Consider the following 21,086-nt stretch of genomic DNA (forward strand, 5'->3'; position numbering starts at 1 on the left):
AACTCAGTCGCTGTCGTTCTCACGGATCACGTAACAGCGTGGGTGCCCAGAGCAAAGGGAGCCGCTCAGCGAGGCTGCGCTACCGGTCACAGAGAAATATATCCCCCTGCCATCTGGAGCGATCACGTCTGGGACGTTTCCGGTGCTGAGGAACATGGAGCAGCAGCTTTCTAGTTTCTCTGCCCTCACGCAACACCAACTGGTATCGTAGTGCGTGGCGAATTCCGCCATGTTCTCCTATCTTTGTAGCCTCCTTCGTACGGCGACAGAGGAGACCATCCTAGTGCCTGAGTGAATTAAGTTTCGTAGCTTCGTAGGACTAGAACAAAAAACGGGCATAAAGAATGCGGCAATTTTTATGCAAAGGTGCGGTTGGGCGAATAAATACGAAAAAAGCTTGTATCAGCTAGCAGCGCAAGAAAGCCACAGAACTAGGTATTGTGTGTCAATTTCGCTTGCGTTGACGGTGTAGCACATTACTAGGGTATTACAGTCGATCCCCGCTGAAACGAAATTCACGGGGTGCGCGAAAAATTTCGTTGAAGCGGAAATTTCATTGCGGCGAAATCAACCCAAAAAACTAAGATCAGACTGCATTGTTGAAAAATATCATTTATTTCCAAAAAAATCGGTAATCTTGGCTTGCGTCCTTTTAGTGAACATGAGCGTCGTGGTCGGAGTTTCATACCCGGCGAACAACTGCATCGCGATGTCGTCGTCATGCGCACCAATGAAAGCACAAATGGCGTCAAATGCGTGTATCACATGCAATGCAGACAGCAGGGCTGGTGCATCTTCCGCTGCAACATCTGCGCTGAGAAATCCGTGCAAGTCTGCCGCAACATCTTCCTTTTTCCTGGCGCTAGATTACGCGCTGATAATTTGTGCCTTCTCTTCAAGAGAAAGTAACTTCAGCTTCCTAGACAAAGTCGCCATGCTCGTGTCGATTGCACAGCACAAGCACGAGTGAAAAAACAACTAGGGCAAACTCGCTGCTGCTGTTGCCAGGCTTCTGCGTCCTTTGGCGACGGGCTGGTTGCGGCTCTGGCTTGGAAGAAAACGGGAGCTTGAACCCGCGCCTTATCGCAAGGCAGCCAGCCCAATTGTCATCACCACCAAGCAATGGCGGTGTTCATGCGCGTTTGAATGGGTGGATCAGTTGGTTCCAGCGAAAGTTTAATGAAACAAAGCAGCGTGGACCTACGGAAGTACACAGATGGGCGGCGATATGCTTGTTTTATTGTAAGATAGATTTTTAAACTCAGCTTCGCATAGCAAAAATTTCGTTGAAGCGTAAACGCGCCCCAAAAATGGTTCGTTGTGATGAGAAATTTTTTCGATTACTTTCTTTGGCGAGCTGAATGGGAATCGAAAATATTCAATGAAGCGAAAATTTCGTTGCAGCGACGTTTGTTGTAGCGGGGGTTCGACTGTATGCCAAAGCAAACAGGCCGCATCGTAAAGCCCTGTACATGCACAGCGTTTGAAATAATTTCTCCAAAGCCACGGATAGCTCTATCTTCTTTTTGGAACCCTGTGGAGCTCGTTTTTATTGAACTTGCGAAACTTTCTGGCCGATGAACCCTTCAAAATTTCTAACCAGTTGGAGAGGAATAAGGCTGAATGTCCATAACAAATACAAATTATCGTCGAAAATAAACTTACACTCATATGTGTTTTGTGATAAACACAAAGTTGCAGTAAAGCTCAGCGCTTAGAAGACGCAAATGCAATAACATCAACTTTCCTTTCCATGCATACTTTTGAGGCCCGGTTGTAATGCAAAAAAGTGGAATATTTTTAAAACATGTGATCTTAAATCCTTACTCTTGGACTCTGCACCAAGTTAACTGAATTCAAGGTTGAGTTCCGGAATGACCGCCCACGGTGAATATTCTTCCCTCTTCCACCATGCTACTGCTTCAGGCGGTCTGCTCCCTTATTCAACAGTTGTGATTAATTCACACTTAGTTCTTCAGAAATAGGACGGTCGACCACGTAGTCTAAACGGTGCACACTGTTTGTGTGGCTCTATTTGCTCTCCCATTCCGAAGCATGTATTGTGGGCGTCCGTTCGCAGCAGCAATGCGGCCAACAACCCGGTGCTTAACCGAAGCTGCAGCCAGGACCGAAACGAAAGAGCCGGCTCAGCCCTGCACCTTATTCTTGATCTTTTCTCCATCAAACCCACCATCTTGCTACATCTCCTGCATTATTGACAATGCTACGAAGTAGATGGTTAAACATCTTTTCACTCATTCATTCTTGACCTCAGAAGCGAGGGCGTCCGCCACTTCCACGACCATTTTTGCACGCAAAGACAAACCACGCAAGCTATCAGTAAGCGACCTAAACGATTTGTAGCTTGTCAGGCCTTATTGTAAGCCTTAAAGAATTTACTTCAGGAATACTTACCAGTGTATGCTGCTAGAATTTTCTTCAATGAGACAGCAGATGCTCTCCATGGAGACAACGTGGCTAACACACAGATAGAAACAGTACTGTGGAGAAATGCAAGTTGTTCAGTTGGGAAGACGTTGCATAAAAACAATTTTTTGCGCGTGTTTTTGGCGTCGCACATTCCACGCCTCGTGGCCCAGCATTGGCCATAGAGTGAAAGGTAGTTTCCTCTATATTTTGCCATTTGAATTTTATTCTTTATACGATAGGGTTATATAATTTTGTTAACTTTAAATCTAGGAGGGTCATGCGGCATTATTTTCCTAATTTCTTTGATGTCTAGATAAGTCTAGTTTCTCTTACTTAACAGCTTTCATGGAATTTTATCTACGATTCTTTTCTCACGCAATGCTATAAAAGAGGCAGTTCTTCATACAAAAGTTTGGTTACAGTTGCACATGAAAGCACACGGCCTATACCATCTAGTATAGTTTAGTATAGTATAGTACAAAATACTATAGTAGTAGTATGTTGAGCGGTTTAAAAGTGTATTTTAACAACTCTTTTGAAGAATTCGCGCAGTGAGTTTTTGTGTTCAAAAATTCAAAACACTGCTGTTTTGTATGATTTCACCGTTATGGAGGACCAGATGTTCTGAAATGCACTGCCATGGCCATCCCGGCACCTGGCCTATCCAGGACACATTTGTAAAACTGATAAACTTTTAGCAGTTACACATTTATAAGACTGAAGCGCAGCCCGCTGAGATATGTAAAAGATAAAGAATTATGTGGGTTTAATTTAAAGCTTTGCAACAAGCTTTCATAAATTTTGCGAGGCTTAAGCTGTGAGGCCTTGAAAATAAAAATTGTAGTCTTAATTTAGAGGAATAGCCCAAGGCGTAGTATATTGTAAGAAAGCTGTAATTACTCATAACCGTCCACACAAGCACAGCTATGTGGCCATAAAGGCGAGCTATGCAACTTTCACAGAAACTTAGTAATTTCAAATTTGTTCTGGTCCGGAGATCGAACTCGGGCCTGCTTGCCTAACCGAGACAGTTCACTCCAACAACAATTAGGATCAAGATTACTTGTGAAGTAGACTTCTCTTTAAATATACACATTATGCACAATGTTGTTATAATGTATCTTGCTAGAACATTATTGCAGGCTTGTCATTGCATGCTCAGCTGGAATGGTTGTAGTGTGCTATGTCCGCTTCATTCTGTCGTCTGTGTAATTTTTTCCACTATCCATTCTAGAAAAACCTCCATGTATTTGAACTGAGTCAGCAGCACTCTTCAAAGAAAAAAATCCGAAGTTTAAAATCAAGTTTTGCATTACAGAATACCTTCATATTGGTAATGGCGAAAATAAAAAATTTTCTCTCATAGTCAAGGCGTCTTCGCGAGAAATGCAACTCTTAGGTCTACTCGACATTATTTTTGCCCACATATATGTAAGTACATATATTTGCTTGCGGAGCACCGTGATAAACACATCTTTATAAAATTTCTCGAAAAAAAATTCACGAAAATTATAAGGACGATCGCGACTTTCCCTAATGCGAATTTTGAGCGCAACAGTGTCAGTGCCTGAGGCTCTGTAGGCTTATTGTTTTGCTTTGCCGGATAATCGACACGTCTGACGACGATATTAGTTCGGTATTAGTATAAGTTGAAAGTTGATTAAGGAATCCAAACAAAGTTAGAAGCGTATACAGCGAGAGGCCCCTTGGTACAAGACAGCAGGTGGGGCATTCCATGAAAATAAATTGGAATATGCAACAAAACAGGAAATCCACAACACATTAATTAGCGAAGCAGAGAATAAATAGATAGATATATAGTGTAACATGAGTTACCGAAATATTTAAATAAAACCATATATTGCCCGAGAATATACAATAAAATACTCACAGATGCCGCGATGCATAGGATCATTAACAAAAAATCACGTATTAAGAAGGAAAAGCTTTAATTTGACCTCCAACAAAGAAAGGGTATTAGTTTATTTGATGTCTAAGTTCAAAGAATTCCAAAATTATATGGTTGAAAAATGAAGGATTGTTTCCCGTAGTTAGTTTTGACCTTAGGTAGTAGAATTTATTACGCAGCGTAAAAGGTGTGAGGATGTTGCTTATGATCGTGCCGGGAGAAAATATGCTTAGCGGGAGCTGATGATGACTCTTAAAGAATAGGATACCAATGTTGTAAAAATAAATGAACGAGATAGGTAGAACGTTTAAATCTATGAACAAAATGCGTGAGGGTAAAATTCTATGGGTATGGACCTCCTTCACCCCGCGACGTCACGAAGATGCGGTGGCGCTGATGTTAGCAGCGACTTTCGCATGGTAGGCAAAACAGGTTCCGCTTTCCCGTGCCTACCGCAGCTACCGGCGGCTGCTTCAAGCCTGTGCACTGCAGAAGCAGCATGTATTGACCAGCTGCGTCACTGCTGGATCCGCGTAGTAGCATAAAAAATATTAAATTAGCCTCGATAGGTTTCTCGCGCATAAATGCCGCATTCGGAAACTGGCTAACAGGCATTGGGCCACGGTAGTAAAGCGCGAAGTCTGGGAGTCGATAGGCCCTGCCACTCAATGCACTTAATAGCATGTAAGTTACTGCGTTCATTCACCTGAACTTCAGGATAGTAGGCTGATAATTGCTGAAGGAAAAAAAAAGACATATGCAGCTGCACACGTACTTATCACCTTGAGCCGGAGTGCACGGGGCGCCGACAGGTTCACTCGCCCCCAAGGAATGCGTTTTTTGTTAATAGCACTCCATGTTTTAATGGCGCGTTTTATGACATTTAATATTTACTTGAAACTGTTTCTTGATATGACGACGTAATTATTTCATACGAGTAGAAAGAAGTCTGGTAAGTTGTGTCAATCTTGCGCGGTCGCGTTGGTGTGCTTAGAATAGCGTACCTTAAGTGTGCTAAACGCCATATGCTTTTTCATTGCATCATGCATGTGTCATGTTTCATGAGGTAGTACATGATCGCGAAGCTTGTTTGGAAAGAAGCAGCCGCAGGCGTGCTACTAACAGACACGTGGCGAGATTGAGAGGGGACGTGGCAATGAAAAGTGTTTTCGTTATTCATGCATGCGATATGTAACAAAACTTGTTGCAAATATGAAATTTCTACGCTAGTTTCAGTAATTCCTTTTATTTATAGCTATACCTGGTGCAGTTCTGGGTAATTATAATTAACACCGTCGTCAAGTCCCCCCAAGGTCTCAAATAATTGAGTAGATAGTGCGGCAGTTTTTTTATGCCAGCATGTACATAAAGCCCTGTTCTGTACGATGACGCGATTAGTTCTTTTCCTATATGATCAATACTTATGCATGCATAGTTACATGAAAACGTTTCTTACAAGAAATAACTAACACAGTACTGCACGTGTAGAGAAAAAAATCGAGAGATTTATTACGCTCCTCAACGTCTCAGGAATAGTTTGCGACAAATGGAATCATTTGATTTTCATGCGAAATACGAAGGTGAGTGATCCAGTCGCAGAAAATGTGAGAGGTCACAAAACGAACCTTAAAGTTTGTGGCATCTTCGCTTTCGCTTTGGTCAAAGAAATGCGGCACTCAAATCAAATAAATTACCTCCCAATTTTTGACGACCACACTTCTAAATAATAATAATAATAATAATTGGTTTTTTGGGGAAAGGAAATGGCGCAGTATCTGTCTCGTATATCTTTGGACACCTGAACCGCGCCGTAAGGGAAGGGATATAGGAGGGAGTGAAAGAAGAAAGGAAGAATAGGTGCCGTAGTGGAGGGCTCCGGAATAATTTTGACCACCTGGGGATCTTTAACGTGCACTGACATCGCACAGCACACGGGCGCCTTAGCGTTTTTCCTCCATAAAAACGCAGCCGCCGCAGTCGGGTTCGAACCCGGGAACTCCGGATCAGTAGTCGAGCGCCCTAACCACTGAGCCACCGCGGCGGGGCCACTTCTAAAAAGCGTAATTTATAAATTTGTAGTTAATATTTTGCTATAATTTTTCGTCACGAAACTAGACTTCAGGGCTTGGAAAGAAATAATTCTAAAATAAAAAAATTTCACCAAATCGACCAGCTTAACAAGAAGACAAGTCGGCTTGGCTGGTGCGTGGTCATGCGGCTGAAAACAGCGCTAAGCGAGACAGGAGATCAGAGACACGACGCTGTCCCCACTTTTCGCACAGCGCGACACGTACGTATGTCAGCAGATGATGAGCGCATGTCTGCTCCGACGAAACAAGTCCAGCACTTCCCCTCACTATTGTCCCGAAGTAAAATCATTCCGGCTAGTGCAGAGTGTCAAAACTTGTTTTATTCAATGCCTAGCGCATAAATAAACGGCAGGAACGCTTTCTACATGTTTACTACTAACCATATATACAATACAGTGGCAAACTATTTCTCTTTATAGGCCGCACGTGGCCAACGCGAGCTCGTGTACTTCAACAAATTACCAAGTTGAAAGCTTCGACCACTGCTATGATTCGCAGAAACTGGAAACGCGCCTACAAGCCTTGAAAACCCGTGCTCAACACCTATCCGCGACGCCACTCCCCGACCTTTTGCCTACCACGAGCTCGCTAGCGACTGCAGCGCCACCTCGTTTGTTTACAAACATGCAGGAGGATGCGCATGGCTTGCTTTTGCAGTTTTATTAAAGGCCAGAGATGAATATGATAGGCCTTACCCTAAGATGAGATACCGTACTTTAAGTGGCTGTGGATGAATGCGTATTAAAGGGATAAGAAAGTTTGGATTCGTAAATAGCTTCGGGCATTAATTAGTGCGCGTTTCAGCTACATGATGATGGAATTTTAAGTGAAGGTCAATGATAACGCCCAGAAAAGAAACTCGATCTTGCGACGAAATAGCGGCATAATTGAGGTATAGTAGTGGTGTAATGGGCAATGGCTTCTGAGGGGATGGATAATCTGAAAACAGGTCTTCGTGAATTTCACGGACAGGCGGTTAACGTGGCAGCAGCACTCAAGAGAATTCTCATTTTGTAAGTTACGTAGTTGATAAAGACTATGATGTGCAATGCGCATTGGGCGAGAATGTGTATATTAGTTTGATAGCAGTGTTAGTAGAAGACGATATGCAATGCGCAGCGCGAGAGTGTATCGCATTTAAAGGGGTGATCGGCTGCGGCTATAGCCTAGTCAATAAAAAAAAAGATGATAGCTTAATGCTCTTATGCAGTGGCCGGCGAACCTGATTTGTTCGCAGCGCCGTGGGTTCGCAACGCATTCGCGAAAATGGTTTATTTTTATATATTTATGATTTGCCTTGGTTACTCCGACCGCAGCGACACGGCTCAGTCCCTGAACGGCCACCTAAGAGTTGTGCTCTAAAATTCGCAATGCTGGCTCCACGTATGCGGCAAGCTCCGCATTTCGCGAAAGTTTAAATTTTGACCGCTTAAGATGACATCATTCTTTGTATCTAGCGACGCACATATATTTCTCTCGAACCTTCTATTACTAAATAAGGACGTGATGTATTTATTCTTGGCTCGAATTACTGATTGCCTTGTAATTAACAATTCCAAACACGGCGCAACTTCAAACTTTTTCAATATTTAAAGCCCAATTCTTCGCACCCAGGGCCAATAGAAAGCTGGAATTTTCAAATGCGATTAAGGTTTGTAGTCAAAATGCTGCTGTTAATTTCTGTTTACCTGGCTAGCGTGTTTCATGTTGAATACACACCTCATTAGGAGTAAGTCCTCTAAGGCGGCATAATTTTAAAAACATGTGGAAAAGATCATCTTTAGCTCTAGCCATTTTGAAGAAATAACGCTGTCGTTACTCCAGCATGTGCTTCATAAACGTGTTCAAAAAATGCGGTTTTAAAAAGAGGATTGGCAATACGCATCTGGCCCCTAACATGAAATAGAAGCCCTCATTGAATGCCGAAAATCAGTGACAGTGCGAAGACGTTTACCCTGTTAAAATATATAGCGTACCATTATGCATTTCCCTTCGAAACGGATGTGCTGTGATGTAAAGGCATGAAGACGGAACGAGTTCTTACCCTTTCACGCATAGACAAGCCTGGAAGCGTTTTTTTATTATTATTGCAATTTTACGTTGATGTAAAAGTACGGGATAATAACCTACCAAAATGTCCATAACACCGCCTCTACTTTCTGATAATGTTCTCACGGCTTTCTTGGAAGTGCTCTGTCCAAGACTTTTCAAGCAAGCGGAACGTGGGGCCCCAGAAACACTTCTCATCAGACAGGACGCAAGCGTGGAATGGTGTAATTGGCCACTTCAATAAATAATGCTCCGGTACCTGCGGCTCAAGTCAGATGAATTCCATTGGTTGAAACACGATTTTAATTCACACTGTTACTGCATCTCCGGCCGAGTGGTAGCGTACTCTTCGCCATTGATTCTGAATTTGTATTTACGTCCAAAAGGCTGTTGAGTTGGTCTGTCGCACCAGAGTCTGCAGCTTGGGCACTTAAACTCGATAACTCGATGAGAGATGCTTTTCACGCCATTGCCTTTCTTTTTGTAACGATAGAATTTCCCCCTGCAAGTACAGTACTGAATACGACCATTTGTGCTTTAAAGTTCCTGGCGCAGTAATTAAAGATGGTATTAAAAAAAAAAGACAATTGAAACTCTAAGGTGGGATGCACGCGAAGAACAACATTACCACACCACTGTGGGACTTGAACGGCACCACTCTGGGTCAGACAGCTAACCAGACATTGCTGCCAAAGAAAAAAATATAAGGAAGTGCGTTGCAGCAGTTTCCCATCAGTCTAAACAATTTTAAAATCACAAATGTTACATTCATTATACCTAGCGCTATTATCTTCTAGGTTCTAAAATTCAAAAAACACAGTCATTGTTGAAGTATCAATGCAAAGGGCACTCTGTTCCCGTTTTTTTTTTTGTGTGCACCTTAAGAGCAAGAACTTGGCGAAAATTTTTCCTTTCAAATGCGGGTAAAAATCGAGCTCTCCAACAAAAATTTCATAATACTGGTTCTCTTTTTGTGGCCGATAAAAACACCTATTTTTGCGCTCATAATTTCCTTACTGGCAGTTTGCACCACAAAAGTATGCGCCAAATGACACTTCCTCTTTCTGTAACACATTTCACCGCCTACGGGGGCGATGGAAAGAAATGCGAATAAAGCGGAGCCTTAGGCGCTCCGCCTTCAGAATTTCTTTTCATCACGCTTTTACTTCGGTGATAGCAAAAAGACGCTAGATTCCTACATGATACATTTCAGGACGACTCTAACGTTTTTTTTTTTCTACCGGCGCGGGAAAAGCGTGATAAAGAGAAATTCGAACAGCGGAGAGCACAGGCGCGGTGATGTTCGCGTTTCTTTCCATCGCCATAGTACATTAACATCATCATATGGCAGACTTCTCCGTCGGTGCTAGGCTTGCGTGGCTTACTGCGAGAAAATTCCCTCACCAACACAACGGTAATTCTAAGCGCGTAATGCCAGAAGCAGGACCAATACCAATAACGTGGGTCCGCTTGACCCAGTGACGCCACTATGGCGTCGAGGTCTGTAGTCACTACAGACCTCCGAGACGTAATTTCTGAATTTCTCTCCAAATCAACCCATGCATTGGTTAAGACACATTAATAGAGGTTAAAGACCAGCAACCAAGGTGTGATAAAAATTCTCTGGCAGCACGGCCTCATTATTCGACTTAAGAGCGTTAGCCATGAGAGCTTAAGTTTTACATCGGTGTGCCCATATCCGGTATATTTCCTCGTTATATCAGTTAATAAATGTATAAACGGGTGCATCACAACACGAAGAATAATTTGACAACATTCGGAACCTCTTAAGCCAAATTGTTCGGTCGTAATGACCGTATGAATGTCCTTGGAATGTGGGGTTTGACGGCGGAAGTGTCGTCGGTGCGAATCCCACACATGTTCTTGGCTTCATCTCAATTAGCAGTTTTGTCCTCAGGAACATGCGAAGTCACTTGAGACCCCTTCGAATGTTTTGCATAAATGGGCGGCGCCCACATTTTATGCTAATGGTGGTACCTAGGGGAGTAGGGGAGGGGGGGGTTCACTTTGATGGCAGCCATACTGGCATATATATAACGGATCAAAAGAATAGGAATCAATTGAAGCGCTACGCGCCCACTGTCGCCGTGTCATATATTGTGGTCACGTGGTAACTGTTTTGACCAATTTCACCTTCCTTGCAGACAGACGCGTCCTTCACAAACGTAAAAAGTATGAGCTAAAGCTCTTAAAAATCGCCTTTGATTGCGTACACGACATCGGTCCGCTTCCTTGTGATGCTCTCAGCTTTGTACACTGGTTAATTACATCTTTATTGGGGACCATTTTCGTGTAAAAATCGAGTTTCACGAATTTTTCAGGACCACAATTAGGGTGATAGCATCGGGAAAAGCCCGGTTTTACCGGAAAGCGAAGCGCCCAATCTGTATGGCACCGCGGAGGAACAGCAAAGATAGTTGTAAGTCTTTTCAACTCTCAAAAAGAAAAACAAAAATTTCCAAGCTCTAACTAGGTCAAAGACACCATCCGCAATCTGGCCCCCTCCACTATGGAGCAGACGCGGTAAAGAAGAGTGCATGCAGGCGCGGTTACAGCCTGCCTTGCACTGTGCAAGCCAGGTAGAGGGTGAGACGTGCCAGCGCCGTAGAGAACAGGTCTCGGGTAACGCCTGTAGAGGCGTCTCGGTGGTGGTGAATACTGCATCGCTCGGCGTCCCCTTGCACGCACGTACAGGTATATCAACCTGTCACAACGCTCTCATCCATCGGCGCAGGTCAAAATGAGTTACAGGCGACTACAATGTGTCATTGACAACCGCAGAAATCGAGCTGTTAATTTATTTATTGCGGGATAATTACGCTGATACTCGAGCAAAAAAATGCACTTAATTACAGTGAGGGAATTACAATGAAAAAGTGGATGCTAGTTTAAAGAACGAATACAATACGAAATATCCTAAATGCTGACTATGTCTTTTTGTGGCACTGGAGATGAGCCAGAATATTTTCGTACACCGGTCTAATGAAGGCAGCACCGTCCGCACTGATAGGCAGGCTCTTTACGTAAGGAAGCACATGGTCCATTACGGTTAATGTATGTTATCACTTATTTAAAGATACTGACAAATATGCTCTCAACGGACTCCGGAATAGAGGAATTGGCTGTGGAAAAATTTTTATTCCCCAGCGTTTTCTCTCTATTCGACTAAGGACGTTATAAATGTCTACCAAGAGTTTATGTATTTTCCAGGTTTTTTTGTTCATTATAAATTATCTTGAGAGCTGCGGGGTCATTCTTTTAACATATTTGCTCGACTAGGGACAAATATAACATATTCTTGCGTATATAGCCTCTCCGCCTGTCCATATCGGTTGCCAAGAAGCGTTCGGAGGGGGAGAGGGGCGAAATAAAAAGAAGGAGGGTGTTAATTGACCTAAAGTCACTCCCCCCCCCCTCTCTTGGAAGACTGAAATCTCGGCGCATATGCTTTGTTTTCATAATAGGATGCAACTGAATGATACTGGTTCATCAGCCGTCGTGCGTTGAGGACAAAGATGAGCGAAAACTGATGACAGCAGGACACAGCACAGCCGCCACTATATTATTGCAGTCACTTCGCAAGAGAACAAAGGAGGTGCATATGGTTTCCAAATTGCCTAGCAGTGCATTCAGAACGCGAGATGGAGAACAAAGGGGAAATATTCTTGAAAAACTCTACACTGTTTAGTTTCATATAAAGACATTTTATTTTTAGCACTATATGTTCTCTTATACGCTTAAAAATATTGTCTATTCTCCGGTCTAGTGCGCTACTAAATTTATGTGCCGAGCTCCAACTGGCCAGTCTATGTCCTTTCTTATTCGCGAATTTTTCAGCGGCATGAAGAAGTTAATTTATTGGGCATCGGACGGATTGCAGTGTATACAGACCACGGTACTGCGACCGCAGGCACGAAGAGGCTGCCATACATATTTATCTCGCACAGCGTTCCATGCAGCATCGGTGAAACAATTCAAGGCATTGTTTTGGTGGATTGTATGAGGTGTAGCAAAGCTTCTCTAGCAACTTCAAGCCTCGGAATAAATGTAAAGCAGGCAATGTAAACTTTAAATTTATTTATTTACTAGTGCCCCGCAAATTCCCACAAAAAATAGCTGTTTAGGAATTGACCCAAAATCAGCAGTAAATCAACCGGCTTTTGCTTGCACAATCATTGCCCTAAGTAATCAAAATCACACCCGGACAAAAGCTTTGAAGACGCCAAACAAAATGATGAAAATGACCTGCAAAACTACCACAGGTGGCGCCCATTCAGAACGTACGGCAGCGCCTCCTGGGCGCGTGCAGCCAATGCGGGTCGCACTGGGGCATCACGAAGCTCTGCTGCGAGCAGCTGCTGGGTGGGATGTCATTCTCGAGTGGCGACGGGCGGGCTGTGTTGTACCGATCGTTGCCAGTACGAAGCCGTCAACAGTCCTGGTGGAAGCCCTGCGCAGTGTCTTCTGCTCAGATATTGGAAGCGACAAAAACTGTGCGATGTTCATTCTATTTTCTCTGATACGAACACCGGGAAAAAAGGATGACTTCTTTTAATACATTTGTTGATCTCATTGTCACATTGCTTATTTCGCATATATATCCCTACACACAACACCTTTTCTCCTCATTACCAACTGATATGCCACAGATTGCTGATAATACACCATATGAAAGAAAATTCCATATTGCCTGCGATACACATATGTGTTAACAACTTTGGTAGTGCATGTGCAGATATAGGTATGCGGTAGAGTTCAACAGAACATAGGTTTGACATGTGAAGACGCCTTGAGCTTTAGTTTTGATGTCCGTGAAGCGCATTCATTGCACGATCATTCTCTAAGCCGGATTTTGCCTTGAACTCGACATCGAAACCTGAATCACCTCGCCCCCCCCCCCCCCCCCCGCCCGATATCGTGGCGGAGCATGAAAGCTTAGGAGATCGTGTCGCGTAACTTACAAATTCTCTTCCCCTTACGAGCATACTGTACGCTTAAAGCGAAATTCACAATATAGAAAGCATACGCCATTAACTTCGCCTCCTATAACACTTGATAGTCGGTTTGGGTAGTTGCAGTCAGAAAGAAGCAGAGCCAAAGCCGGTTACCACCGCCTACTACCACACAAACTTTTCTACGCCAGCAGCCACTCACGGCATATGCGCTGCTCCTATCCGATGAGAACACGAAGGACGAAACGCCACGCTAGCCATGATCAACTAACAAAAAGAGTGTGCGCACCACAGATTCAAACGACACGAAAGTATCTCTACTATTGCAAAACGACACTCTTCTATTTGTAGCGAGAAGCATGTCCACCAATGTCGGACGTAAATTTTAAAAATTGGAAAATTGTAAGATTCTTTTAGAGTAATACAGAAGGTAATGGCCCATTCTTTCAGTATGTGGCAAAATCTTTCTTTTAAAGTGTTTCCATCGGTTGCGTCGAACAGTTAAGACTTCGATAAAAACCATTGGAGAACGCTTTTTACGATAGCAAAAACGTTATTAGAAAAATAATTCAATACTGCCGTCGGTTGAATTGCAGATATGTTCATTGTTATAGTGAAATCTTACATTATATGAAAAAATTGCTTTCATAAATGGTTTTCCTTTCAAAAATATTTTTGTCCACAGTTGCTGCGTATGGCTAACCCATCGCCAGAGCTGCGAGCACAAATAGTTTAGTTTATGGGGGTTTAACGTCCCAAAGCGACTCAGGCTATGATAGACGCCGTAGTGAAGAGCTCCGGAAATTTCTCCAACCCAGGATCATTAACGTGCCCTGACAGGCCTCCAGAATTTCGCCTCCATCGAAATTCGAACACCGCGGCCGGGTTCGAACCCGCGTCTTTCGGGCCAGCAGCCAAGCGCTATAACCACTCAGGCACCGCGGCGGCTCGAGCGAGCATAAATGTAATGTTTTTGATGTCATTTGTTTAAAGCGGCCGGCACGTGGCTTTTTCACATTGCTTGTTATGCACGAAAAGATATGTATTCATGTTAAACGATTAAGGCCGCTTTCAACTGTCTCTACGTTGCTCGAGATGTGTTGTAGACGATATATGCGCGTGATCTCCAAATTTCTTCGCCAGGTTTAAATTGAGCACGGCCGGAGCGACGGCCAATATCTTAACCCATCCACAGTAGGCCGCACCCGAAATGTTCTACAGCAAATTCAACCGAAAAAACTACCTTTTAGACCACCCGGCTTGATCTACTTGTGTCCTTCCCCATTTCGACGAAGGGCAATAAATGGGTCGGCATGGCGACCGACTACTTGTGCCCTGTTGTGCTCGCGCTCTCTTCCTGCTGTTGATTTCGGCGAAGTTTGACATGGGGAAGTATTCCCTGAAAACCACCGCGAAGGTGAATGAGTTTTCTGGAAGAAACGTGGCAGCAGGAACATCGGGTGCAGCGACGATAATAGCGTCCGCACGTGTTCGAACAGGTCATCGGGTGCAGCGACTATAATAGCGTCCCCACGTATTCGTTTCGGTCATCAGACGACGAAGTACAAGATCAGTGTTGCCCTCTTCAGTCACGTTGAGGTTGAACAATTGCCCGAGTGCCGCGCCTTCGACAGAGGTTCCGCGTTCCGGTCATCAGTACAAGATCTTTCAACCCCTGCTGGCAGACAGCCTGCATTCCTGTGTCACGCAGGCGCCTTCCGGGTCCACATGGGCGGGGTCCGGACACACGTGCACGCCCACCTGGAGGCCGCGTGGACGACAACGTGACCGGGTCCTGTTCCCTTTCCCTCGACCGAGCTGCGAGAGAACATCAGGACCCTCCTGCCGTGGGTGGTACAATCAGTGCCATCGTGTGATTGTACATCATTCTTCGAACTGTATTCCCCAGCTAGGGATCTGGGGAATACAAAGAGTAACGAGCTGCTGGCTTGGTACCAGGGAGAGCCCCCCTCTTGAGATAGCCTTTGCTTTGAGAGACTCCTGACTGCTAAGAAGCTCCCTTTACTGAGAGGCACTCTCAGTTCCCCTTACTTGTCCATTATGTAAATAGTCTTTGTATAAAGTTTTCCTAGTTTTCTTCCTCCGATCGTCCTCGTCTCTTCTCCGGCCCAGTCACGCTACCTGAATCCAACTGCCCGCAAACCGAAACGATTGCCAGTCTTCCAGGCGGTGCCTCCTCTATACGGGAAACCTAATACGACAACTTGCGACAATCTCGAACAACGCAGAAACATGTGAACGCAGGTACATTCATAAATCTGGTCGCTTCTAGCCTGACAAGCAACATGACAAGCACACAATAGAAATCTTCGCGGCGCTGTACAAATGCCTCATCAGATTTCCTCGGAGGTGCCCACTTTGCTTCGAAAATTAAATGAGCACCGACAAGGTATTCGAAATTACTGCAGGCACTAGTGAACTGAAAATCAAAATCTCAAACCAATCACGCGGCAAAAGATGGGCCTGTATGACGGAGACATTTGCTGCCGATCGGCCACTTTGCGCTCTGCAACAGCTGGGCCAGTGAACAGCCCATCTGAACTGTTCCCTCCAATCCATGGTCAATGAAATGTGAGAAAGAGGATGCGGACGGTGTGCAGTCGTGAGCAGTGTGAGGGGGAACAAAGCTAGGGCATTTATTCATTAATTACTCTCTACAATATGTGGGAAAGTATAGTTTTTGCTCTTTTCTTGGCGCATAATATTGTCACGTGGTGGTGACGTTGAAGAACACAGTAGCAATACTGTGAAAGACAAACTAACTTTTATTGGGCGAACCTGTGCCCACAAAAGAGGCTACACTTAAGCCCGGGATACATGGAGCGTTTTTGAGGCGATTTTCGCCTGACGGCGCCGATTTGACGCCCGGCGTCGAGAAAAACGCCCGCCGCCGCCGATCAGGACCGGCTAGATTTTGACGCGGCGCGCACGCGTCTGACGCTACCGGAAGTGCCTGTCGGTGTCACTTCCGTCTGTTTTCGGCGGGAGCGCCAGCCGTCTCACCGTTCCTTGCCGTCCCTTGAACACTTCGCGCGCGTGCGCTGGTCGCCACCATGGCTACGTCGGCGAAAGCATCACGCGTGGAGTTTAACGACAAACTTATAGGCTCGATACAGAAGCGTCCCATATTGTGGGACAGCACAAGGAAGGATTTCAAGGAGCAGAGGAAGAGGATGGCGGCGTGGGCCGAAGTGGCCACCGAAGTTGGATGTGACCCGGAAGGTATGGTTGCATTGCTACTAGTATTTCTAGCAAGACACAGTGCAATAACTTTGTTTCACAACCAGGTCAGATAAAAAGGGACGCGCGGTATATCCGCGCCGACTTGCTTAAATAACCAACCACGTCAATGGAAGCCAAGATAAAATACTGGCATGCTTGTGCAATAAACAGCTGTCATTGATATTACAAAAGTATTATATTTAACTGTTTTATTTGATGGTAATGTGTGGTAGTAAACCGAGGTTAATCTGTGCAATTCTACTTGCAGACAATAATCTACAGGGGCGGTGGAAGAGCATTCGTGATACATTCACGAAGAAGCACCGCGCGTGGAAGACTGGTGCGCCAAGTGGCTCGGGAGCTGCTGATGCACTGCACGTGAAGTGGCCCTATTTCCACATGATGATGTTTCTAAAAGATCAGGTGGATATTGGCAGGTATGTCCCCAATGCTTCGTGGGTTACTTTTCGAAATAACTTACTTGCAAAAGGAGCTGAAGAAAGCCTTATGTAGCAACATAAGGATGCTGGGCAGGTAAAAGCATATTCTCAGTAAGACCAAATGACATAGAAACTGTTGTACAGTAGATGTTGTAATTTCTGTCTTGTTATGCACACACATTTGTTGGGCCCACCACTAGGCTAATCAATTGCATTTCAATACGAGGCCTGAGCTTCCAAACAAGGAAATCAATAAAACATTCGAGAAACCAAATTGTGAAATGTAAACCATGTGGTGTTCCGTGTCATCTGACGCTTAATTTTTCTTTCAGCACCTTCTCAAACAGCCATGTGCAGGACGGTGAAACTGCAGAGTCGGTCCTGGAATCGATCTACAGTGAAACAGAAGGTGCAAATTTACATTCCAGTTATGCTGCTATGCACCTGCAAACACTGTCGTTCACAAGTACCCATACTTGCAATATAATGAGCCAGCAGTGAAGTCTCTCAGATGTGAAAATAATTTATTTACTTCTGATGCTGAAACACTGCAAGGTGGTTTATTCAAGAGCAGGAAGCGATCATTGTATGCACTGCATTCAACTTATGCTGAACACCATCTTGACCTGTGTGAGCTCGGTCCTACGTGTGGGCTCTGTTCTGAAATACATGCTTTCATTTGAAGAAGCAGCATGGGAAGTTTACAAATCATTTCTTTACTTTTCCACTCTTTAAAACGATCCAAAAAACCTTTCTGAGTGCTTAAGGTTTGCAATTCTTTTCTTTATTCAAGATGGAGCAGAACCTCCTGAAGATGGTGCTTTCTCTCCACTTATGCCCTCAAGAAGTACCAGCCCAGAGCCACACACACCAAACGGGAGCTCACATGCCAGCACCGCTGCAAGAACCCTGGCAGCCCCTCGGTCTGGCACAGGAAAGAAAAGGAAAGAGAGGTCTCGGTGGCAGGACGACATTGAAAAAGTTGACGCCTTGATAACTGAGGACAAGGACCAAGCGTCAGTCTATGGGCAGCTAGTTTCCCACGAGCTGCGTGCATGCCCGAAACATGCGAAACGGGACATGGAAATGGATTTGCTGCAATTCATAGCGAAGTATACATTTCATGATAACCCTGAATAAATGCACATCAGATAGCTTTCTAACAGACCTCGTATAGTGACAATGGGTGCTTTAAATCCACTATGGATTCTGTGGCACTGCAAGTCCAGTGTGAGCCCACTGCCACGCAACGGCACCTTCATTAAAAAAGTACTGGGCGAAAAGATCTCTTGTGTCCGCAGCACATGCTCTGTAGTTTCTAGACTGCGTTGTTTCAAGGTCAAGCAGGCTACTTGACACAGCATCACTTCTCCACTGGCCTGGGACGATATTCCCATAGTCATCCTCGGAATCCACATAGCCTGGTGGACAGTAGGTTGTTTCCGGGGCAGAAGAGATGAAGTTATGGAGAGCGCAGCAAGCCAGGACAGCAAAGGTTGCATTTTGGGGTAGAAGGTTCATGGGCCCAAGCAAGATTCTCCAACGAGCTGTCAAAATGCCAAAGGCATTTTCCACGATGCGCCTGCACCACATTTTGTAAAAACATGATTATTTGCAGCTGTGCTTTAGCATTACACAAGTTATTTTACTTCAAAGAAGTTTCTCTGAGTGCACTTCATCTATTAGTAATTGAAAGAATATCACATGAGAGAACATTTGCTAAATCTTGTTTCAAAGGTGCATACACACCAAACTTTAGTGCTTTATTCACTGCTTCATTGCCTTAATTCACCATAAGACTAAATAATGCTGCCTCAAAAGAAAGTGTGACAATGAATGAAAAAAACGGGGACCATATTGCAGTTTTCTTGTGCCTCATGCGACCTGTGTATAACTGTAGTATCGAAGCCACCATTTGGCTATTTATGCCGGAACAGCGTGACTAAAGGAATTCATTTTTAAACTATGCATTGTTCGTAGACAAATACAATGTGCTGATTTATGTTTACAATGCCTCAGGAATCATTACAAAGAAGAAAACACACTATCAAGAAAAGGTGTTTAAAACTTAGTTTTTTACAGGCCGGAACGAGAAGTATGTACTGCAGAAAACAATTTTTTCTTGCTTCCTTCTCACTCAATCACAACATAAGATACTGTACTGAGCCATCGCTGGGCATGAAAAGCAGTGCAAGAACACTTGAGTTCGTCCTTTCTTTTCCAACAACACAAATAAAACAATGCCATATTTTTACAATGGCATTCAATACCTTGCTCTGCTCAGCCGGTAGTTGAACACCCTCTGGATTGGCAGCATGCCTTTGCCCGGGAATGGACGCAAAAAATCTGTCCTCAATTGGAATGCTTCGTCCCCGACAAAAACATGCGGCGCAACCTTCTGGCTTTTTGGAAGGCATGCTGCTGCTGGTAGGGCCACGACGCCATCATTGAGCTTTTTTCCAAATGTGCACGATTTAAAGACTCCACCGTCACTCTGTCGGCCTGATGCACCGACATCTACCATCATGAACTTGTACTTTGCATCCACGATGGCCATCAAAACAATAGAGAATGTCCCCTAATAAAAGGAGAACATTAGACATGCATGAGCACCCCTTGTATATGTATGACATCTGGTTCAGCTTATGGAGTGAACAGTACCTTATAGTTGAAAAAGCTGCTTCCAGAATTTGGTGGTGCAGTAATCTGGACGTGCTTTCCGTCTACTGCTCCTACACAATGAGGAAAGTTCCAACGCCTGCTGAATTCTTGTGCATATTCCTCCCATTGTGCAGGCCCTGGCTCCTAAATGAAAAAAAAGAGCAAACCTGAATATTTGGGCGGATGGTTTGGAAGTGAGAGATGCTAAAAATGGTCTTGCTTTCTGAATTAGTTCATTTAAGCCACTACAATGCTCTTCACTTTTGCCCTTTTGGCTCTTTCATGCAAATTTAAGATTGCTACATCATGGTAAAAGAATGCAGCGCGAAAAAAACAAGGACGAACAGAAGTGGACAGGACAGGGCGCTGACTACCAACACATTTATTCAAGAAAGATGAGCAGCTTATATAACGCAGTCCAACACCCACGTGACCAAGAAAATAGCAAACGCGTTCAACTATCAAATACAAAAAAAACCAAAACGAAGTACACAATATCAAAGTGATACATATCTAGGTAACGCAAAGTCAGCCAAGAACCGATAAAACAAAGAGGACCACGACGAACCGTAAGGTGCACGCATGGAAAATGATCAGTCAGCGACCTTAGCCGCCAATGCAGCACGAGGCAAAACGAAAACGAAAATAACAATATAGTCACCGAACACTAAGTAAAAGTCGAAGCTAACAGCAGGGTCGGGGCCAAACGCATAACAACACAATACAAAACGCAACGCAAAAGCTGAGTCAACCGTTCACAGTCAAACTGAGTCAAAAAAGTTGAAAGTTCTCTAGAACCAGAATTAAAAGCAGACGTGATTAAAAAAAGACGTGTTTATAGTGGGCCTAGAAAACTGGACTCCTTGTCTGTAAGTAAAATTGAAGGCGTGCTGACGCACTTGTCTCCAGCTTTGGCTATCATCCTTGCCTCAATGATGACCCTTTCAATTTCTGTCCGCGCCCGTGCTCTGACAACCGTGCGCGTGAAACATGGTTCGCACCCTTTGCAAGACTTGCAATGGTCGTCCATGGGTGCGAACCATGTTTCACGCGCACGGTTGTCAGAGCACGGGCGCGGACAGAAATTGAAAGGGTCATCATTGAGGCAATGATGATAGCCAAAGCTGGAGACAAGTGCGTCAGCACGCCTTCAATTTTACTTACAGACAAGGAGTCCAGTTTTCTAGGCCCACTATAAACACGTCTTTTTTTAATCACGTGTGCTTTTAATTCTTGTTCTAGAGAACGTTCAACTTTTTTGACTCAGTTTGACTGTGAACGGTTGACTCAG

General features: G+C 44.3%; 1 long non-coding RNA gene across 1 annotated transcript; it reads left to right on the top strand.

Moving 5' to 3' along the window:
• Window positions 1-16,810: 16,810 nt before the first annotated feature.
• On the top strand, window positions 16,811-17,954 carry LOC144104154 (uncharacterized). Its single transcript, XR_013308443.1, has 3 exons — window positions 16,811-17,131; window positions 17,467-17,543; window positions 17,928-17,954. It is a non-coding gene; the product is annotated as an uncharacterized LOC144104154 (long non-coding RNA).
• The last annotated feature ends 3,132 nt before the right edge of the window (window positions 17,955-21,086 follow it).

Source organism: Amblyomma americanum, chromosome 1, assembly GCF_052857255.1.
Source record: "Amblyomma americanum isolate KBUSLIRL-KWMA chromosome 1, ASM5285725v1, whole genome shotgun sequence".
Lineage (NCBI taxonomy): Eukaryota > Metazoa > Arthropoda > Arachnida > Ixodida > Ixodidae > Amblyomma > Amblyomma americanum.